Genomic DNA, 24,346 nt, shown 5'->3' on the forward strand with positions numbered 1-24,346 from the left:
GGCACGCCTGCGTTCGCACCTCCACTCCCCCATTTTCAAAGACCAACCCCTGTCACCACCCACAAACGGCTTGTCCTGTCACTCATTCAGCAGGGCTGTCTATGCGCAGCAAACGAACGCTTCCCGATCGCCTGGACTAGCTCGCGCAAGCGCACTGCGATGCGTACACATACGCACAATGCAAACATTGGCAGTCTGCGTGCAAACGCTTCCTAGCGAGCTGGTCTGAATCGGGCCCAGAGTCCGTGCAGAAGTATGATCAGGTCGGATCAGCAGTGTAGGGGGCAGAGTGGTCAGTGACTCACTCTGAGTCGCGCTGCTACTGCCAGGGCTCGGGGTGTGTGCAGAAGCATGATCTGCTATTATTATTACTATCATCATTTAATTATATGGCGCCACAAGTGTTCCGCAGCGCCTTACAAAGTACATAAACAAATAGGTGACCAGTAACTTACAGTACAATACAAAACAAAGCAGGACAAGGACATGGATAATATACATTGCTACATACCACCCACATAGGCAGCAATGCATAAGCAACCAAGTGCTAGGTGCCCTAGTGGGGAGTAAGAAGTAGATGAAAGTAAAGTAGGGAGAAGCACAAGAGGCACAATTTTCAAGCCCATCCTATATAACCCTAAATAAATGTAATACTTTTCTAAGTTAAAAAAAGGATAAACTTGCAGAGAACCTACAAACTGTATCTGATGAAACATAGATAAGAGTGCACTTTACCAGAGCCGGCCCTAGGTAATTTGGTGCCCTAGGCAAAATTTTGACTGTGCCCCCTAGCAGATAATCCCACCAGCAAGTGTTTATATGCGGATGTAGTTATATTTCTGGCGGATGGGATGCCAGCTGTCCATATACTGATGCAAGAACCCTTAACGTCCATACCTGGGTAAGTATGTTAAGTTTCCCCAGAATAGGGGGGGGGGGTTAGATTTAGGAACTCCCGGGGGGTAGATTAGGGATAGGCACCCCCCGGAGTGTATTAGGGTTAGGCTACGGGGAGGGGGGGGGGGGTTAGGGTTAGGCACCACTGGGGGGAGGTAATAGGCATAGTTATCAAAGGATAAATGCCCGGTCTTTACACATTATGCCGCACATTAATGCCCTATACACATTATGCCACACAGCAATGCCCAGCCTTTACATATTATGCCACAGAGCAATGCCCAGCCTTTACACATTATGCCGCACATTAATGCCCGGTATTTACAAATTATGCCACACAGCAATGCCCAGCCTTTACACATTATGCCATGCAGTAATACCCCTTACAAATTATGCTGCACATTAATGCCCTTTACACATGATGCCGCACATTAATGCCCTTTAGTCCCCCTCTGCAGTGCCCCCAGTAGTAGCCCCCTTCTGCAGTGCCCCCAGTGGTAGTCCCCCGTCTGCAGTGCCCCCAGTGGTAGTCCCCCCTCTGCAGTGCCCCCAGTGATAGCCCCCCTCTGCAGTGCCCCCAGTAGTAGTTTCCCTCTGCAGTGCCCCCAGTAGTAGTTTCCCTCTGCAGTGCCCCCAGGAGTCCCCCATATGCCTCTCAAACCCCCTATGCAGTGGAGGTAGCTTCCTCTCAAATAGGAGTGACCTGGGCATTAGGCCCAGATCACTAAAGGGCAAATTGGTGGGTCAACTACTGGGGACCCACCTATTTGCCCTTTAGTGACCTGGGCCTAATGCCCAGATCACACACCTATTTGGGGGGGGGCAGATTCCTTCAATTGGGCCTAATGCCCCCTATGTAGCCCGGGCCTTGTGCCCGCCTATATACCTACAGGCCTATTGCCTGAATTTATGCCACGGGCCTAGTGTCCGACAACCCTGGTGGTCTAGGGAGGGGTACATAATGGTGGCCCAAGGCCGCCTACCCGCACGGTGAAAGAGGCTGCGGGGGGGAGCTTCGATAGCTCTTTTGCTTTCCTCCCCCACAGTCCTCTTCAGTCCTCAGCTTCAGTCTTCTGCCGCTGGCCCGTCCAGGCCAGCAGCGCCGCCTCTTCCTTCTTGATCGCACCATCTTCTTGCCTCTTGCACGGCCGCCGGAACTGTTGCCACACTGCTCTTCACTTATCTTCGGGAGGTCTTCACTCCTCCCCTCTGCCGACGGACTGAACGTTCCCGCTCAGCAGTGTCGTCGCGTCTGCCACCTATTGGCTTCTGGACCGCAAGCCAAAAGCTTGCGGCCAGTGCTAAACCACCGCCGCCGCTACTTGGCTTCTGGGCAGCGAGCTCCGCTCAGCTCGCACCCGGAGCCAAGCTTCTCCCGCTGCCACTGGTGGAAGGGACCAGGCGGTCCCTTCACCAGGTACCCGCCGCGGTGGCTTACCCGGCGCTGGGAACAAACACTGTCCCAGCGCCAGGCACGGACGCTGTGCCGATGCTGGGATCAGACACTTGATCCCAGCACGGCTTTCCACAGCAGCAGCCAATGAGAGTCTATCTGACTCTCATTGGCTGCTCTAACAGACAGCGTTATGTCTGTCTCTGCAGGGAGACGCGGTAACTTTAAAAAAGTGAGTCCCAGTGCCTGATATTGGGTAAAATACGCGCTATAGCGAGTATATTGCAAACACTGGCCCGGAGGGCATCGGCAGAGCCCCTAGGCATTTGCTTAGAATGCCTATGCCTAGGGCCGGCTCTGCACTTTACACTACGAAGCAGTGTTTCCACTTTCAAGTTTTCAGATCTCTACCTATTTTTCCTGGTTAAACTTTGACCTTAAAATGCTGCGGTACACACATAACAACATGAATGATACAAAACTACGGTATAAAGTCACACGGTCGACAGTTACCATGACGACATTCATAACGTCGACACAACAATGCTGACATGTTCAACATGTCAAAGAAAGTAAAGAAAAAAGGAACATCAAAGAGAAAAATATATAATAATGAAAATTAAGGTGTATATGGAGATCAGATAAATAAAATTAAAAAAATCTTTATTAAATTGTCTTAAAATTCAGCAAAAACCAATGGGCAAAATCCAAAAGACAGACACACATTTAACACATAGGATAGATACAGCATTGAGTCAACAGTTATAAATTATACCGTTGCTCAATATCTGGATTCGTGTACCACAATAAATCTATTGGTACTCTATCTGCACACAAGTTCAGTCACTGACGGCAGATATGGTCTTGCACATAAAAATCATAGAGCCTGATAGAGTACGGTAGCCAGTAATGGAAATAATATCCTATGCTAGTGACAAGGTATTTGGTGATATTCAATAGTGTGCAGAAGTATAATCAAATAACCAATAGGACAAATGGTATAACACGATGGTAAAAATGAAAAAAAAAAAAAATATATATATATATAAGAGAGATATAATGATAATAATTAGACCAATCCAGGGAGCACCCCCTGATTTTCCTATACCCCTATGTGTATATTGATTTGTACATCAACAATATTCCTGTGCAATTGTTCCTTCCCCTTTTTCCCTTTTATACGACGTTCAACATGTCAACAGACACCACATAGACATCCACTGAATGTCGACATGTTTAAAAGTATAACATGTTGACAATATGCACATCGACATGAGAACTGTCGACCTAATATACCACACCCCAAAACTACAATATACAAAAAAAAAGGTAAAAACATAATATTTTACCATAAATCAAAAACAATTTTTTTTTATGTAAACCGAAAAAGAGAAACAGAAATTGGAAATAGTAAAACTCCTAAACTGGGTCAAATTTTCATGCAAACAAACTAAAACAAAAGGAAACTACCTAATTTACCTCTTCAACTTCCTTGAAAGACCATAACATAAAGATGGCCATCAACCATCAATGCTTTTTTAAAACATAGATGTTGGCCGGGCGATGTTAACTAGTTTTGTCATCGATGGATGAGAGGGAGCCACTGGTTTTTTTTTTTTTTTAACTGGACGGAGCTTAGCCCCGCCCCTTTCTTGATTATCCCGTGACAATAGCACCCCCAGCAGTGGTGGCCATCAAAGGGGTGTAAACCATCAATGGTTCCCCATAGATGGTAATCACCAATGGCCATCCCTACCATAACAGTACATGAATAACAATAATACTAGACAACCATGGCAATAGATTATTCATAATAACCTTCTAAAACATTAGAAACTATGGCTTTCTAAAACAATTTTGATATTCTGTGTTTTACTAGTGAATAAGCCCAGCATCACCCAGACATCAAAAAATTACATGAAACTCATGGCTGTTCCTCTCCACAGAAATCTTTAGTTAAAGACAAAAGATTTATTCAATCTGAAGAGAAACCAGAGTATACTAAAGAAGTGTCATGATTATCTCCCTGTATTCAACAGACCTCAGTTTACCAAGAGAGAGGACTTTATACACATATATTAAAAATTTTTCAAACATAAACTATAAAATACTAATATATTTACAACAAAAAAATTAAAAGGGCAAAATGTAGCTTCCAAAATGTAAAATCAAAACAAACAAAAAAAAACACTGCAATGCATCAGATGCATCATGGGAAAGTATTCAAATGAGACTACCAATTAAAGAAAGAATTACAGACAGAATTGTCGAATGGTAATTCAAAACCAGTTCTTCAACTTGGTCGAGTACCTACAGACAACACCATGATATACAGGGCTTAATTCAGAGGCGGCCGTACGGTCTACAACCGCACGGCCGCCTCGATGTTTGTCCAGTGCGCATGCGCACGAGGGAGCCGGCTCCCTCGTGCGCATGCGTGAGACCAGCTACGACCGACAGCGCCGGTCGTAGCGGGTCTCTTTCCAAAGGGGGCGAGCTGTCGATGTTGATTGACAGCTGGCCCCGTTTGGAAGGCGGGCCGGGGGGGGTGGCAGCCCAAACGGAGGCGTTCCCATGGGAACGCCTACCTTTTGGGGGAGGCCCCACTGACATCACTAGTGATGTCAGTGGAGAGCTTCCGGCTCTGACAGAGCCGGAAGCTCTCCGGGGCTTACGACAAGTGAGACCCTACCCTAGGGTCTCGTCGTAAGCCCCGATGGTCGCGATGGTCTATGACCATCGCGACCATCACCCGAGCGATCGTTAGAGCTCTGGGTGTTAACCCACAGCCTAACGACCGAAATAGAGGCGGCCGGTCAGGATGCAAGCGGCCGCCCAGTTTCTGAGCGACCGCTTGCATCCTCCGACCGCCTCTGAATGAGGGCCATAGTGCTGGAATAACATCTTGGTAACAGAGTATTCTGGAGAATCATCTACAAGAGAAGAAACACATTTTTTTCCCCAGTTTTACATTAAAAAACAATCAACGACTTCCGGTGGGCGGGGCATCTGGAATGGCCGCCTTTTAGCTGGTCTCCTGGCAAAGGCTCCTACAATCTACTCTAATCCACCGCTAATTGCTATTATTTAGAGTTCTTAGTGATTTTATTAAATAACCCTATATATAAGGCCTCTTTTAATGTCTTTTTTTGCCAGGAAAAATTGAGTTTCCACCGGAGTCTGGCTACTTATAGCTTAGGCCCATCCACCTGATAGTTTATTGGCGCGATATTGGGCGTGGGTGTTGGAGTGGCTGCACGCATAGCTTCTATTACGACTACAGGCTCTACCTACTGTGCTCGGCAGGGCTTTTTATCAGTGAGGTAATCTCAGCCTTCGGAGAGGTGATCTGTGATCTTTTGCCTCCCTACCCTCACTGACCCCCCAGGCCTCCGTGACTCCAAGGTAGCGTAACCCATCATCCCGGTAGTGAGAGGACACCAGCGAGCCTACGTTCTCACCTCATTGTACTGCCTCCCATCCCTCCCGGTAGGAGAAGTGTAAACACCGCTGGACCTTGCGGGCGAGCGCCCGAGCTCCCAGAACCTCTGCCTTATCCCCTGATTAATCGCTGTTGAGAGCAGTGCCCCATCGCAGGGGGTTGCTGTCTGCCGTCTGCTGCTGGACCGGAAAAGCTGTTTCCGCGGCTGGTGCTGGTTGGAGCCCCGACGGGTGAACCTCATTCTCCCCGAAATTTCCATCTTCCTCTGCTGGGTCACTTACATGACATTCAGGGCTGGTGCCTTTTCCATTCATCGGCGGGGACCCGCGGCTGCCCCCCTAAGCACCCTCCTTCCCTCCCTTATCTCCTGCCTACCCCTTCTTCCTCCTCCGCTCCCTTACCATTTGCCTTTATCGCTGATTCTGACCGCTTACTGGGGACTTGACAGCTATTGCCCCCCACGTCTCAGGAACTGTGATCTTGCTCCAGCTTGGAGTCCAGCACTGATGTGATAACAGCCAATTGCTTAAAGATTGTGCCCAAACTAGGTATTTTCTGTACAACACCCACACCTAGTGGCTTTGCAGGATCATTATTTCATATAACATACGAGGTTCCTCACTTCAATTACCTGTTATTTTTATAATTCTTGCTATTCATATTGTTTATTGGAAACAGCCTTGTTACAAGTCTATTTTGCTAAATTATATATTATCTACCTGGTGCATTGTATTATCCTTTTACTATTACTAGGGATAGTGTATTCTCGCTCACAGCCATATCACGGTTTTAGCCGCACTAATTGGATTTATCTAGCTGTACTGTCTATTGGTAACAGCCAATTGCTTAAGTCTTGTGCATAAGCCAGAGTTTCCCAAACACGGTCCTCAAGGCTCTCCAACAGTTCTGGTTTTAGAGAGATCCATGGTTGAGCACAGGTGGTTAAATCAAATTGACTGAGGTACTAATTAAGTCACCTGTGGTCAACAATGGATAGCTCTAAAACCAGAACTGTTGGGGAGCCTTGAGGACTGCGTTTGGGAAACTCTGGATAAGCTGTGTTTTTCTCTGTACAACACTCCCACCTAGTGGGGATACACTATTATTTCAGTTAATATAAGAAGACTCTTAAGCTGGCCACACACTAGACCAACTTACATCCAACCAGCCAACTTGTTGATTGGTTGGAATGAAAATCTGGTAAGGAATGGGAGTAAATGATGATCAGCAATTTGCTCCTAAATGCCAGAAAACAGATGAAAATGGTCGTTCAGACAAGTTTGTTAAATGTTTGATCTAAACTATTTGTTCAAACAACAGTTTTGGTCCATTTTCCAGCATTTGGGAGCAAATTGCTGATTGTATTCCTTACCAGATTTTCATTCCAACCAATCAACTAGTTGGCTGGTTGGACAGATAATCTTTAGATGTGTGGCCAGCTTTAGGCGGCCCATACACGGTAAGATTTTTTACACGAAGTGCACGATTTAAATCGATCGCAACGATCAATCGTGCATATCGTATGTAGTTTGGCATGCTGTAAGACGGCGGTGCGCGTCCCCGCCATCGTACACCGGTATTGTAGATCTTAATGAAAGACCATAAGATCTGCGATCCGTCATGCTGTTAAATAGGTAAACGAAGCATCTTGTAAGATGCATCGTTTACCATTCACAGCAGCATGCGATGCATCGGGATGAATTTGAAAACGTACCGAGGTGTTGTACGTTTTACTTCTATTATTTGTTAGTGCAGAGGTTCCCAAACTTTTTTGAATTACGGCACCCTAAAGTAACAGCACTGTTTTCATGGCACCCTAAGCCAAACATTTGTTATTTAGAAATTCTGAAAATTTAGTAAAGTAATAAAGTGAAGTATATTGTGCTTCCTTGTCATCCTTAGGCTCAGTTATGTGGTGTTGGACAGGTTTGAGCTTCTGTTTGTCCACATATTTACATTACATTGACCATAAATAATTTGATTTGGTGCTGGACCACCAACCTGAGCCACCCCTGCAAGTGTCCTGAGGCACCCCAGGGTGCCACGGCGCACAGTTTGGGAACCACTGTGTTAGTGCATTTCTCAGAATACTTAAGCTGTAATAATTTTTGTAATTTTGGGGGAAATATTGCCATAAATTTCTCTTTCATTTGAGAATTAGTGAGGAAAGTATAACTTCACTTGCAACCATGTCAAGGTAATCACTAAGTTAGTCATCTACTACTACTACATCAATCCGGTCCTATACCAATTGTATTTTTTCTGTATGATATTATTATCTAGTGGTGACTCAATATAATTTTCATCCTTACTGCTTGTAGACTGACTAGAATGTAATCCCATATGTTTTTAGGGTTATCGTAACAATTTTAATACTGTAACCCACATATCTTAAACGCGACACACTTTACTGCCATTGGTGTATTATTGGTGACCACCTAGTTTTGTCAGTGCTCCACTCTGTTAGATAAATATTTTCTAAAAGCCTCCTCATCCTCATCCTCTGACAAACCTCCCACAGCTAATATTGGCAAATCAAACAAGAATTCAGGTAAAAGTGTTCCGTCCCCATCTCCTCTCGATTCACAGGACGTTCTAAATCCCCCTGGCTCCGTTGTCTCAGGTGCCATTCCCATCTCCTCTTTACCTATATGCTTGAAATGGCTTAGACATAGAAACATGGAATTTGACGGCAGATAAGATCTACTTGGCCCATCTACTCTGCCCCATTTTTAAACATATTGTTACCTCAACCCTTATTGATCCTTACTTCTTCTGAAGGATATCCTATGTCTATCCCATGCATGTTTAAATTGCTCTACTGTCTTAGCCTATACCACCTCTGATGGGAGGCTATTCCACTTGTCCACTACCCTTTCTGTGAAGCAATTTTTCCTCAAATTTCCCCTGAACCTACCACCCTCCAGATTCTGAACATGTCCTTTTGTTCCAATACTTCTCTTTCTTTGAAGAATGTCTCCTTCCTTTACCTTTTTAAAACCCTTTATATATAAGAACGTTTCTATCACGTCCCCCCTTTCCCTTCTCTGCTCCAAACTATACATATTAATATCTTTTAGTCTTTCCTGGTACGGTTTGTGGTGTAGACCATTGACCATGGAGACCATTTCCAAAGTGCTAATACCCCAGTTTGATAAAAGATTAGAGGGCACCGAAATGAAGATAGAGGCAGCTCTGACTAGAATTGCTGCACATGCTGCTCGTTTAACCACACTGGAGACGAGGGTTAGTGATGTGGAGGACAGAGTCCAAACCATTCAGAATGATACGTCCTCCCATTCCTCCACCATTCAATCTCTCCTAGAGAAAATTGACGATTTGGAAAACCCGGTTCTTTGAAATTCCTGAGTCTTATAAGGGTCCACAACTTCTCGATCTTCTCGCCATAGATTTGCTCCTAGCCTTAGACATAACTTACACATTGGGAAGCACCCAAATCGAGAGAGCCCATCACCTAGACCCAGAACGACAGGGAGACAATTACAGGTCTCAGTCTAAAAATTTTGCTTTTACAGGTTATCGGGCCAAAGAACAAACCTTAACTGCTCACCGCAGGTCTAATCCTTTAATGGTGCAATCCCACAAAATTCAGGATTTCTCTGTGTTGGTTGCCCAAAAATACAAAGCCTTTTTTGAAGTTTGGAATTACCTCCACTCCCACAACTCTAGATTTGCCCTGTTATATTCGGCAAAACTTAGAGTATTTAAGGATGGCCGTCCACTATTTTATGATGATCCTGCACAGGTGAAACATCATCTTCTCCCCCCTCATTCACCTCCTCGTTCCCCTCAACCACCTTGAATATCAACAGACCTCATTTGCTGGGTTTTAAGTCATACATTAATATAATGTAATGCTTAACTTAGATATGATCACTTACATCTAATTAGAGTCGAGATATTCTTGCTTTTGGTTATTTTGAACTGGGAGCTACTTATATACTGGAGTGAGCACACCTTCTTCTGTCACATGTTTGACAAGGTGGGTATACTCCACACAGTTTTCTTCAGTAAGATTTAGTTTATCCCAGTAACATACTGAAATAAGAAAATTATATGAAAATTCTGTCAATATCCCAATCTGGATGCAAACAGACCTCATTTCAACAAGCGAGAGGACAGAACAAACTTATAGTTGTTATTATTATTCTTATCATTTATTTATATGGTGCCAGAAGTGTTCCGCAGCACCTTACAAAGTACATAAACAAATAGGTGACCAATGACTTACAGTACAATACAAAACAAAGCAGGTCAAGGACATGGATAATATACATTGCTACATAACACCCACATAGGCAGCAAAGCATAAGCAACCAAGTGCTAGGTGCCCTAGTGGGGAGTAAGAAGTAGATGAAAGTAAAGTAGGGAGAAGCACAAGAGGCACAATTTTCAAGCCCATCCTATATAATCCTAAATAAATGTAATATTTTTCTAAGTTAACAAAGGATAAACTTGCAGAGAACCTATGAACTGTATCAGATAAAACATAGATAAGAGTGCACTTTACACTACGAAGCAGTGTTTCCACGTTCAAGTTTTCAGATCCCTACCTATTTTTCCTGGTCAAACTTTGAACTTCAAATGCTGCGGTACACACATAACAACATCAATGATACAAAACTATGGTATAAAGTCACACGGTCGACAGTTACCATGACATTCATAATGTCGACACAACAATGCTGACATGTTCAACATGTCAACAGATACCACATGGACATCCTCTGAATGTTGACATGTTTAAAAGTATAACATGTCGACATTATGCACATCAACATGAGAACTGTCGAACTAACATACCACACCCCAAAACTACAATATACAAATAAAAGGTAAAATCATAATATTTTACCATAAATCAAAAACAAATTGAATGTAAACCGAAAAAGAGAATCAGAAATTGGAAACAGAAAAACCCCTAAACTGGGTCAAATTTTCATGCAAATAAACTAAAACAAAAGGAAACTATCTAATTTACCTCTTCAACTTCCTTGAAATACCATAACATAAAGATGGCCATCAACCATCAATGTTTTTTAAAACGGTGGCCGGGTGATGTTAATTAGTTTTGCCATCGATGGATGAGAGAGAGACAATGTTTTTTTTAATTTAACTGGACGGAGCTTAGCCCCGCCCCTTTCTTGAATTAGTCCGTGGCCCATCGTACCCCCAGCAGTGGTGGCCATCGAAGGGGTGCAAATCATCAATGATTCCCCAGACATGGTTTTTGTGCAATGGATGGTAATCACCAATGGCCATCCCGACCATAACAGTACAAGAATACTAGAACTATGGCAATAGAGTATTCATGATAACCTTCTAAAACATTAGAAGCTATGGTTTTCCAAAACAATTTTTATATTCTGTATTTTACCAGTGAATAAGCCCAGCATCAGCCAGGCATCAAAAAATTACATGAAACTCATGGTTGTTCCTCTCCACGGAAATCTTTAGTAAAAGGCGAAAGATTTATTCAATCTGAAGAGAAACCAGAGTATACTAAAGAAGTGTCATGATTATCTCCCCGGATTCAAACAGACCTCAGTTTACCAAGAGAGAGGATTTTAGACACATATATGAAACAATTTTCAAACATAAACTATAAAATACTAATATATTTACAACAGAAAAATTAAAAGGGCAAAATTTTACTTCCAAAATGCAAAATCAAAACAAACAAAAAAAAAACCACTGCAATGTATCAGATGCATCATGGGAAAGTATTCAAATGAGACTACCAAGTAAAGAAAGAATTACAGTCAGAATTGTCGAATGGTGATTCAAAACCAGTTCTTCAACTTGGTCGAGTACCTACAGACAACACTATGGTATACAGTGCTGGAATAACATCTTGGTAACAGAGTATTCTGGAGAATCATCTACAAGAGAAGAAACACATTTATTTCCCCAGTTTTACATTAAAAAACAAAATCAACATTTAAATGTCAAATTCTAAAAAATTGAATGAAAAAATTGACATTTCTGAATTTCACTAGTAAATAAGCCCAGCATCCGTCAACCAGACAGCATATAAAAAACTTGCATGAAATTCATGAAAATCTTTAGTAAATGACAAAAGATTTATTTGATCTTAAGAAAAATACAAGTACACTGAGTGTCACTGTTACCTCCCTGGATGCAAACAGACCTCATTTCAACAAGCGAGAGGACAGAACAAACTTATAGTTGTTATTATTATTCTTATCATTTATTTATATGGCGCCACAAGTGTTCCGCAGCACCTTACAAAGTACATAAACAAATAGGTGACCAGTGACTTATGGTGCGTACACACTGGGCGATTAAAGTGGACGACTGAACGATAACGATATCGTTATCGTTCAGTCGTCCACATTATCGTCCATTTTTAACACAAAAAAGATAAACGATGACGACGACGCGCGTTCCCGCGGGTCGTTCGTCATCCTCGTTCATAGGGCTGACATGCAGGCCAACCTGACGACCTCGTCAGGTTGCTGCATGTCAGGGAATGGGTGAGAGAGCCCGGCGCTGAACGATATCGCTAATGATATCGTTCAGCGGCTGTGCTCAATGTCATGAACGACATTGAGCACAGCCTGCCGGGGACACACTAGACGATATCGCTCAGGGAGCATATCGTCTAGTGTGTATGCACCTTCACAGAACAATACAAAACAAAGCAGGACAAGGACATGGATAATATACATTGCTACATACCACCCACATAGGCAGCAAAGCATAAGCAACCAAGTGCTAGGTGCCCTAGTGGGGAGTAAGAGCTAGATGATAGTAAAGTAGGGAGAAGCACAAGAGGCACAATTTTCAAGCCCATCCTATATAATCCTAAATAAATGTAATATTTTTCTAAGTTAAAAAGGATAAACTTGCAGAGAACCTATGAACTGTATCAGATGAAACATAGATAAGAGTGCACTTTACACTACGAAGCAGTGTTTCCACGTTCAAGTTTTCAGATCCCTACCTATTTTTCCTGGTCAAACTTTGAACTTCAAATGCTGCGGTACACACATAACAAAATGAATGATACAAAACTATGGTATAAAGTCACACGGTCGACAGTTACCATGACATTCAAAATGTCGACACAACAATGCTGACATGTTCAACATGTCAACAGACACCACATGGACATCCTGTGAATGTTGACATGTTTAAAAGTATAACATGTCGACATTATGCACATCAACATGAGAACTGTCGAACTAACATACCACACCCCAAAACTACTATATACAAAAAAAAGGTAAAAACATCATATTTTACCATAAGTCAAAAACAAATTGAATGTAAACCGAAAAAGAGAATCAGAAATTGGAAACAGTAAAACTTCTAAACTGGGTCAAATTTTCATGCAAACAAACTAAAACAAAAGGAAACTACCTAATTTACCTCTTCAACTTACTTGAAATACCATAACATAAAGATGGCCATCAACCATCAATGTTTTTTAAAACGGTGGCCGGGCGATGTTAATTAGTTTTCCCATCGATGGATGAGAGAGAGACAATGTTTTTTTTACTTTAACTGGACGGATCTTAGCCCCACCCCTTTCTTGAATTAGTCCGTGGCCCATCGTACCCCCAGCAGTGGTGGCCATCGAAGGGGTGCAAATCATCAATGATTCCCCAGAGATGGTTTTTGTGCCATGGATGGTAATCACCAATGGCCATCCCGACCATAACAGTACAAGAATACTAGAACTATGGCAATAGAGTATTCATGATAACCTTCTAAAACATTAGAAGCTACGGTTTTCCAAAACAATTTTGATATTCTGTATTTTACCAGTGAATAAGCCCAGCATCAGCCAGGCATCAAAAAATTACATGAAACTCATGGTTGTTCCTCTCCACGGAAATCTTTAGTAAAAGGCGAAAGATTTATTCGATCTGAAGAGAAACCAGAGTATACTAAAGAAGTGTCATGATTATCTCCCCGGATTCAAACAGACCTCAGTTTACCAAGAGAGAGGATTTTAGACACATATATGAAACAATTTTCAAACATAAACTATAAAATACTAATATATTTACAACAGAAAAATTAAAAGGGCAAAATTTAACTTCCAAAATGCAAAATCAAAAAAAAACAACCACTGCAATGTATCAGATGCATCATGGGAAAGTATTCAAATGAGACTACCAAGTAAAGAAAGAATTACAGTCAGAATTGTCGAATGGTGATTCAAAACCAGTTCTTTAACTTGGTCGAGTACCTACAGACAACACTATGGTATACAGTGCTGGAATAACATCTTGGTAACAGAGTATTCTGGAGAATCATCTACAAGAGAAGAAACACATTTATTTCCCCAGTTTTACATTAAAAAACAAAATCAACATTTAAATGTCAAATTCTAAAAAATTGAATGAAAAAATTGACATTTCTGAATTTCACTAGTAAATAAGCCCAGCATCCGTCAACCAGACAGCATATAAAAAACTTGCATGAAATTCATGAAAATCTTTAGTAAATGACAAAAGATTTATTTGATCTTAAGAAAAATACAAGTACACTGAGTGTCACTGTTACCTCCCTGGATGCAAACAGACCTCATTTCAACAAGCGAGAGGACAGAACAAACTTATAGTTGTTATTATTATTCTTATCATTTATTTATATGGCGCCACAAGTGTTCCGCAGCACCTTACAAAGTACATAAACAAATAGGTGACCAGTGACTTATGGTGCGTACACACTGGGCGATTAAAGTGGACGACTGAACGATAACGATATCGTTCAGTCGTCCACATTATCGTCCATTTTTAACACAAAAAAGATAAACGATGACGACGACGCGCGTTCCCGCGGGTCGTTCGTCATCCTCGTTCATAGGGCTGACATGCAGGCCAACCTGACGACCTCGTCAGGTTGCTGCATGTCAGGGAATGGGTGAGAGAGCCCGGCGCTGAACGATATCGCTAATGATATCGTTCAGCGGCTGTGCTCAATGTCATGAACGACATTGAGCACAGCCTGCCGGGGACACACTAGACGATATCGCTCAGGGAGCATATCGTCTAGTGTGTATGCACCTTCACAGAACAATACAAAACAAAGCAGGACAAGGACATGGATAATATACATTGCTACATACCACCCACATAGGCAGCAAAGCATAAGCAACCAAGTGCTAGGTGCCCTAGTGGGGAGTAAGAGCTAGATGATAGTAAAGTAGGGAGAAGCACAAGAGGCACAATTTTCAAGCCCATCCTATATAATCCTAAATAAATGTAATATTTTTCTAAGTTAAAAAGGATAAACTTGCAGAGAACCTATGAACTGTATCAGATGAAACATAGATAAGAGTGCACTTTACACTACGAAGCAGTGTTTCCACGTTCAAGTTTTCAGATCCCTACCTATTTTTCCTGGTCAAACTTTGAACTTCAAATGCTGCGGTACACACATAACAAAATGAATGATACAAAACTATGGTATAAAGTCACACGGTCGACAGTTACCATGACATTCAAAATGTCGACACAACAATGCTGACATGTTCAACATGTCAACAGACACCACATGGACATCCTGTGAATGTTGACATGTTTAAAAGTATAACATGTCGACATTATGCACATCAACATGAGAACTGTCGAACTAACATACCACACCCCAAAACTACTATATACAAAAAAAAGGTAAAAACATCATATTTTACCATAAGTCAAAAACAAATTGAATGTAAACCGAAAAAGAGAATCAGAAATTGGAAACAGTAAAACTTCTAAACTGGGTCAAATTTTCATGCAAACAAACTAAAATAAAAGGAAACTACCTAATTTACCTCTTCAACTTACTTGAAATACCATAACATAAAGATGGCCATCAACCATCAATGTTTTTTAAAACGGTGGCCGGGCGATGTTAATTAGTTTTCCCATCGATGGATGAGAGAGAGACAATGTTTTTTTTACTTTAACTGGACGGATCTTAGCCCCGCCCCTTTCTTGAATTAGTCCGTGGCCCATCGTACCCCCAGCAGTGGTGGCCATCGAAGGGGTGCAAATCATCAATGATTCCCCAGAGATGGTTTTTGTGCCATGGATGGTAATCACCAATGGCCATCCCGACCATAACAGTACAAGAATACTAGAACTATGGCAATAGAGTATTCATGATAACCTTCTAAAACATTAGAAGCTACGGTTTTCCAAAACAATTTTGATATTCTGTATTTTACCAGTGAATAAGCCCAGCATCAGCCAGGCATCAAAAAATTACATGAAACTCATGGTTGTTCCTCTCCACGGAAATCTTTAGTAAAAGGCGAAAGATTTATTCGATCTGAAGAGAAACCAGAGTATACTAAAGAAGTGTCATGATTATCTCCCCGGATTCAAACAGACCTCAGTTTACCAAGAGAGAGGATTTTAGACACATATATGAAACAATTTTCAAACATAAACTATAAAATACTAATATATTTACAACAGAAAAATTAAAAGGGCAAAATTTAACTTCCAAAATGCAAAATCAAAAAAAAAAAACCACTGCAATGTATCAGATGCATCATGGGAAAGTATTCAAATGAGACTACCAAGTAAAGAAAGAATTACAGTCAGAATTGTCGAATGGTGATTCAAAACCAGTTCTTCAACTTGGTCGAGTACCTACAGACAACACTATGGTATACAGTGCTGGAATAACATCTTGGTAACAGAGTATTCTGGAGAATCATCTACAAGAGAAGAAACACATTTATTTCCCCAGTTTTACATTAAAAAACAAAATCAACATTTAAATGTCAAATTCTAAAAAATTGAATGAAAAAATTGACATTTCTGAATTTCACTAGTAAATAAGCCCAGCATCCGTCAACCAGACAGCATATAAAAAACTTGCATGAAATTCATGAAAATCTTTAGTAAATGACAAAAGATTTATTTGATCTTAAGAAAAAGACAAGTACACCGAGTGTCACTGTTACCTCCCTGGATGCAAACAGACCTCATTACAACAAGTGAGAGGACAGAACAAACTTATAGTTGTTATTATTATTATTATCATTTATTTATATGGCGCCACAAGTGTTCCGCAGCACCTTACAAAGTACATAAACAAATAGGTGACCAGTGACTTACAGTACAATACAAAACAAAGCAGGTCAAGGACATGGATAATATACACTGCTACATACCACCCACATAGGCAGCAAAGCATAAGCAACCAAGTGCTAGGTGCCCTAGTGGGGAGTAAGAAGTAGATGAAAGTAAAGTAGGGAGAAGCACAAGAGGCACAATTTTCAAGCCCATCCTATATAATCCTAAATAAATGTAATATTTTTCTAAGTTAAAAAAGGATAAACTTGCAGAGAACCTATGAACTGTATCAGATGAAACATAGATAAGAGTGCACTTTACACTACGAAGCAGTGTTTCCACGTTCAAGTTTTCAGATCTCTACCTATTTTTCCTGGTCAAACTTTGAACTTAAAATGCTGCGGTACACACATAACAACATGAATGATACAAAACTATGGTATAAAGTCACACGGTCGACAGTTACCATGACATTCATAATGTCGACACAACAATGCTGACATGTTCAACATGTCAACAGGTACCACATGGACATCCTCTGAATGTTGACATGTTTAAAAGTATAACATGTCGACATTATGCACATGAACATGAGAACTGTCAAACTAACATACCACACCCCAAAACTACAATATACAAAAAAAAGGTAAAAACATAACATTTTACTATAAATCAAAAACAAATTGAATGTAAACCAAAAAAGAGAATCAGAAATTGGAAACAGTAAAACTCCTAAACTGGGTCAAATTTTCATGCAAACAAACTAAAACAAAAGGAAACTACCTAATTTACCTCTTCAACTTCCTTGAAATACCATAACATAAAGATGGCCATCAACCATCAATGTTTTTTAAAACGGTGGCCGGGCGATGTTAATTAGTTTTCCCATCGATAGATGAGAGAGAGACAATGTTTTTTTTTACTTTAACTGGACGGAGCTTAGCCCCGCCCCTTTCTTGAATTAGTCCGTGGCCCATCGTACCCCCAGCAGTGGTGGCCATCGAAGGGGTGCAAATCATCAATGATTCCCCATAGATGGTTTTTGTGCCATGGATGGTAATCACCAATGGCCATCCCGACCATAACAGTAGAAGAATACTAGAACTATGGCAATAGGGTATTCATGATAACCTTCTAAAACATTAGAAGCTACGGTTTTCTAAAACAATTTTGATATTCTGTATTTTACCAGTGAATAAGCCCAGCATCAGCCAGGCATCAAAAAATTACATGAAACTCATGGTTGTTTCTCTCCACGGAAATCTTTAGTAAAAGGCGAAAGATTTATTCGATCTGAAGAGAAACCAGAGTATACTAAAGAAGTGTCATGATTATCTCCCCGGATTCAAACAGACCTCAGTTTACCAAGAGAGAGGATTTTAGACACATATATGAAACAATTTTCAAACATAAACTATAAAATACTAATATATTTACAACAGAAAAATTAAAAGGGCAAAATTTAACTTCCAAAATGCAAAATAAAAAAAAAACAACCACTGCAATGTATCAGATGCATCATGGGAAAGTATTCAAATGAGACTACCAAGTAAAGAAAGAATTACAGTCAGAATTGTCGAATGGTGATTCAAAACCAGTTCTTCAACTTGGTCGAGTACCTACAGACAACACTATGGTATACAGTGCTGGAATAACATCTTGGTAACAGAGTATTCTGGAGAATCATCTACAAGAGAAGAAACACATTTATTTCCCCAGTTTTACATTAAAAAACAAAATCAACATTTAAATGTCAAATTCTAAAAAATTGAATGAAAAAATTGACATTTCTGAATTTCACTAGTAAATAAGCCCAGCATCCGTCAACCAGACAGCATATAAAAAACTTGCATGAAATTCATGAAAATCTTTAGTAAATGACAAAAGATTTATTTGATCTTAAGAAAAAGACAAGTACACCGAGTGTCACTGTTACCTCCCTGGATGCAAACAGACCTCATTTCAACAAGCGAGAGGACAGAACAAACTTATAGTTGTTATTATTATTCTTATCATTTATTTATATGGCGCCACAAGTGTTCCGCAGCACCTTACAAAGTACATAAACAAATAGGTGACCAGTGACTTACAGTAAAATACAAAACAAAGCAGGACAAGGACATGGATAATATACATTGCTACATACCACCCACATAGGCAGCAAAGCATAAGCAACCAAGTGCTAGGTGCCCTAGTGGGGAGTAAGAAGTAGATGAAAGTAAAGTAGGGAGAAGCACAAGAGGCACAATTTTCAAGCCCATCCTATATAATCCTAAATAAACGTAATACTTTTCTAAGTTAAAAAAGGATAAACTTGCAGAGAACCTATGAACTGTATCAGATGAAACATAAATAAGAGTGCACTTTACACTACGAAGCAGTGTTTCCACGTTCAAGTTTTCAGATCTCTACCTATTTTTCCTGGTCAAACTTTGAACTTAAAATGCTGCGGTACACACATAACAACATGAATGATACAAAACTATGGTATAAAGTCACACGGTCGACAGTTACCATGACATTCATAATGTCGACACAACAATGCTGACATGTTCAACATGTCAACAGATACCACATGGACATCCTCTGAATGTTGACATGTTTAAAAGTATAACATGTCGACATTATGCACATGAACATGAGAACTGTCAAACTAACATACCACACCCCAAAACTACAATATACAAAAAAAAGGTAAAAACATAACATTTTACTATAAATCAAAAACAAATTGAATGTAAACCAAAAAAGAGAATCAGAAATTGGAAACAGTAAAACTCCTAAACTGGGTCAAATTTTCATGCAAACAAACTAAAACAAAAGGAAACTACCTAATTTACCTCTTCAACTTCCTTGAAATACCATAACATAAAGATGGCCATCAACCATCAATGTTTTTTAAAACGGTGGCCGGGCGATGTTAATTAGTTTTCCCATCGATAGATGAGAGAGAGACAATGTTTTTTTTTACTTTAACTGGACGGAGCTTAGCCCCGCCCCTTTCTTGAATTAGTCCGTGGCCCATCGTACCCCCAGCAGTGGTGGCCATCGAAGGGGTGCAAATCATCAATGATTCCCCAGAGATGGTTTTTGTGCCATGGATGGTAATCACCAATGGCCATCCCGACCATAACAGTAGAAGAATACTAGAACTATGGCAATAGGGTATTCATGATAACCTTCTAAAACATTAGAAGCTACGGTTTTCTAAAACAATTTTGATATTCTGTATTTTACCAGTGAATAAGCCCAGCATCAGCCAGGCATCAAAAAATTACATGAAACTCATGGTTGTTCCTCTCCACGGAAATCTTTAGTAAAAGGCGAAAGATTTATTCGATCTGAAGAGAAACCAGAGTATACTAAAGAAGTGTCATGATTATCTCCCCGGATTCAAACAGACCTCAGTTTACCAAGAGAGAGGATTTTAGACACATATATGAAACAATTTTCAAACATAAACTATAAAATACTAATATATTTACAACAGAAAAATTAAAAGGGCAAAATTTAACTTCCAAAATGCAAAATAAAAAAAAAACAACCACTGCAATGTATCAGATGCATCATGGGAAAGTATTCAAATGAGACTACCAAGTAAAGAAAGAATTACAGTCAGAATTGTCGAATGGTGATTCAAAACCAGTTCTTCAACTTGGTCGAGTACCTACAGACAACACTATGGTATACAGTGCTGGAATAACATCTTGGTAACAGAGTATTCTGGAGAATCATCTACAAGAGAAGAAACACATTTATTTCCCCAGTTTTACATTAAAAAACAAAATCAACATTTAAATGTCAAATTCTAAAAAATTGAATGAAAAAATTGACATTTCTGAATTTCACTAGTAAATAAGCCCAGCATCCGTCAACCAGACAGCATATAAAAAACTTGCATGAAATTCATGAAAATCTTTAGTAAATGACAAAAGATTTATTTGATCTTAAGAAAAAGACAAGTACACCGAGTGTCACTGTTACCTCCCTGGATGCAAACAGACCTCATTACAACAAGTGAGAGGACAGAACAAACTTATAGTTGTTATTATTATTATTATCATTTATTTATATGGCGCCACAAGTGTTCCGCAGCACCTTACAAAGTACATAAACAAATAGGTGACCAGTGACTTACAGTACAATACAAAACAAAGCAGGTCAAGGACATGGATAATATACACTGCTACATACCACCCACATAGGCAGCAAAGCATAAGCAACCAAGTGCTAGGTGCCCTAGTGGGGAGTAAGAAGTAGATGAAAGTAAAGTAGGGAGAAGCACAAGAGGCACAATTTTCAAGCCCATCCTATATAATCCTAAATAAATGTAATATTTTTCTAAGTTAAAAAAGGATAAACTTGCAGAGAACCTATGAACTGTATCAGATGAAACATAGATAAGAGTGCACTTTACACTACGAAGCAGTGTTTCCACGTTCAAGTTTTCAGATCTCTACCTATTTTTCCTGGTCAAACTTTGAACTTAAAATGCTGCGGTACACACATAACAACATGAATGATACAAAACTATGGTATAAAGTCACACGGTCGACAGTTACCATGACATTCATAATGTCGACACAACAATGCTGACATGTTCAACATGTCAACAGGTACCACATGGACATCCTCTGAATGTTGACATGTTTAAAAGTATAACATGTCGACATTATGCACATGAACATGAGAACTGTCAAACTAACATACCACACCCCAAAACTACAATATACAAAAAAAAGGTAAAAACATAACATTTTACTATAAATCAAAAACAAATTGAATGTAAACCAAAAAAGAGAATCAGAAATTGGAAACAGTAAAACTCCTAAACTGGGTCAAATTTTCATGCAAACAAACTAAAACAAAAGGAAACTACCTAATTTACCTCTTCAACTTCCTTGAAATACCATAACATAAAGATGGCCATCAACCATCAATGTTTTTTAAAACGGTGGCCGGGCGATGTTAATTAGTTTTCCCATCGATAGATGAGAGAGAGACAATGTTTTTTTTTACTTTAACTGGACGGAGCTTAGCCCCGCCCCTTTCTTGAATTAGTCCGTGGCCCATCGTACCCCCAGCAGTGGTGGCCATCGAAGGGGTGCAAATCATCAATGATTCCCCATAGATGGTTTTTGTGCCATGGATGGTAATCACCAATGGCCATCCCGACCATAACAGTAGAAGAATACTAGAACTATGGCAATAGGGTATTCATGATAACCTTCTAAAACATTAGAAGCTACGGTTTTCTAAAACAATTTTGATATTCTGTATTTTACCAGTGAATAAGCCCAGCATCAGCCAGGCATCAAAAAATTACATGAAACTCATGGTTGTTTCTCTCCACGGAAATCTTTAGTAAAAGGCGAAAGATTTATTCGATCTGAAGAGAAACCAGAGTATACTAAAGAAGTGTCATGATTATCTCCCCGGATTCAAACAGACCTCAGTTTACCAAGAGAGAGGATTTTAGACACATATATGAAACAATTTTCAAACATAAACTATAAAATACTAATATATTTACAACAGAAAAATTAAAAGGGCAAAATTTAACTTCCAAAATGCAAAATAAAAAAAAAACAACCACTGCAATGTATCAGATGCATCATGGGAAAGTATTCAAATGAGACTACCAAGTAAAGAAAGAATTACAGTCAGAATTGTCGAATGGTGATTCAAAACCAGTTCTTCAACTTGGTCGAGTACCTACAGACAACACTATGGTATACAGTGCTGGAATAACATCTTGGTAACAGAGTATTCTGGAGAATCATCTACAAGAGAAGAAACACATTTATTTCCCCAGTTTTACATTAAAAAACAAAATCAACATTTAAATGTCAAATTCTAAAAAATTGAATGAAAAAATTGACATTTCTGAATTTCACTAGTAAATAAGCCCAGCATCCGTCAACCAGACAGCATATAAAAAACTTGCATGAAATTCATGAAAATCTTTAGTAAATGACAAAAGATTTATTTGATCTTAAGAAAAAGACAAGTACACCGAGTGTCACTGTTACCTCCCTGGATGCAAACAGACCTCATTTCAACAAGCGAGAGGACAGAACAAACTTATAGTTGTTATTATTATTCTTATCATTTATTTATATGGCGCCACAAGTGTTCCGCAGCACCTTACAAAGTACATAAACAAATAGGTGACCAGTGACTTACAGTAAAATACAAAACAAAGCAGGACAAGGACATGGATAATATACATTGCTACATACCACCCACATAGGCAGCAAAGCATAAGCAACCAAGTGCTAGGTGCCCTAGTGGGGAGTAAGAAGTAGATGAAAGTAAAGTAGGGAGAAGCACAAGAGGCACAATTTTCAAGCCCATCCTATATAATCCTAAATAAACGTAATACTTTTCTAAGTTAAAAAAGGATAAACTTGCAGAGAACCTATGAACTGTATCAGATGAAACATAAATAAGAGTGCACTTTACACTACGAAGCAGTGTTTCCACGTTCAAGTTTTCAGATCTCTACCTATTTTTCCTGGTCAAACTTTGAACTTAAAATGCTGCGGTACACACATAACAACATGAATGATACAAAACTATGGTATAAAGTCACACGGTCGACAGTTACCATGACATTCATAATGTCGACACAACAATGCTGACATGTTCAACATGTCAACAGATACCACATGGACATCCTCTGAATGTTGACATGTTTAAAAGTATAACATGTCGACATTATGCACATGAACATGAGAACTGTCAAACTAACATACCACACCCCAAAACTACAATATACAAAAAAAAGGTAAAAACATAACATTTTACTATAAATCAAAAACAAATTGAATGTAAACCAAAAAAGAGAATCAGAAATTGGAAACAGTAAAACTCCTAAACTGGGTCAAATTTTCATGCAAACAAACTAAAACAAAAGGAAACTACCTAATTTACCTCTTCAACTTCCTTGAAATACCATAACATAAAGATGGCCATCAACCATCAATGTTTTTTAAAACGGTGGCCGGGCGATGTTAATTAGTTTTCCCATCGATAGATGAGAGAGAGACAATGTTTTTTTTTACTTTAACTGGACGGAGCTTAGCCCCGCCCCTTTCTTGAATTAGTCCGTGGCCCATCGTACCCCCAGCAGTGGTGGCCATCGAAGGGGTGCAAATCATCAATGATTCCCCAGAGATGGTTTTTGTGCCATGGATGGTAATCACCAATGGCCATCCCGACCATAACAGTAGAAGAATACTAGAACTATGGCAATAGGGTATTCATGATAACCTTCTAAAACATTAGAAGCTACGGTTTTCTAAAACAATTTTGATATTCTGTATTTTACCAGTGAATAAGCCCAGCATCAGCCAGGCATCAAAAAATTACATGAAACTCATGGTTGTTCCTCTCCACGGAAATCTTTAGTAAAAGGCGAAAGATTTATTCGATCTGAAGAGAAACCAGAGTATACTAAAGAAGTGTCATGATTATCTCCCCGGATTCAAACAGACCTCAGTTTACCAAGAGAGAGGATTTTAGACACATATATGAAAC

At 39.8% G+C, this 24,346-nt stretch overlaps 1 protein-coding gene and 8 non-coding genes across 9 annotated transcripts in view; all 9 read right to left on the minus strand.

Annotated features, from left to right (window-relative positions):
* Window positions 1-24,346, minus strand: part of ARMH1 (armadillo like helical domain containing 1) — a 484,180-nt gene that overhangs the window by 40,038 nt on the left and 419,796 nt on the right. The window lies entirely within an intron of this gene.
* Window positions 4,176-4,290, minus strand: LOC148454669 (U5 spliceosomal RNA). Its single transcript, XR_015874740.1, has one exon. It is a non-coding gene; the product is annotated as a U5 spliceosomal RNA (small nuclear RNA).
* Window positions 11,140-11,254, minus strand: LOC148454670 (U5 spliceosomal RNA). Its single transcript, XR_015874673.1, has one exon. It is a non-coding gene; the product is annotated as a U5 spliceosomal RNA (small nuclear RNA).
* On the minus strand, window positions 13,554-13,668 carry LOC148454671 (U5 spliceosomal RNA). The gene has a single exon (XR_015874602.1). It is a non-coding gene; the product is annotated as a U5 spliceosomal RNA (small nuclear RNA).
* On the minus strand, window positions 15,955-16,069 carry LOC148454672 (U5 spliceosomal RNA). The gene has a single exon (XR_015874613.1). It is a non-coding gene; the product is annotated as a U5 spliceosomal RNA (small nuclear RNA).
* On the minus strand, window positions 18,003-18,117 carry LOC148454673 (U5 spliceosomal RNA). The gene has a single exon (XR_015874575.1). It is a non-coding gene; the product is annotated as a U5 spliceosomal RNA (small nuclear RNA).
* Window positions 20,051-20,165, minus strand: LOC148454674 (U5 spliceosomal RNA). Its single transcript, XR_015874624.1, has one exon. It is a non-coding gene; the product is annotated as a U5 spliceosomal RNA (small nuclear RNA).
* Window positions 22,099-22,213, minus strand: LOC148454675 (U5 spliceosomal RNA). The gene has a single exon (XR_015874576.1). It is a non-coding gene; the product is annotated as a U5 spliceosomal RNA (small nuclear RNA).
* On the minus strand, window positions 24,147-24,261 carry LOC148454676 (U5 spliceosomal RNA). The gene has a single exon (XR_015874635.1). It is a non-coding gene; the product is annotated as a U5 spliceosomal RNA (small nuclear RNA).

This window comes from Taudactylus pleione, unplaced genomic scaffold (genome assembly GCF_031769625.1).
Source record: "Taudactylus pleione unplaced genomic scaffold, aTauple2 ptg000969l, whole genome shotgun sequence".
Lineage (NCBI taxonomy): Eukaryota > Metazoa > Chordata > Amphibia > Anura > Myobatrachidae > Taudactylus > Taudactylus pleione.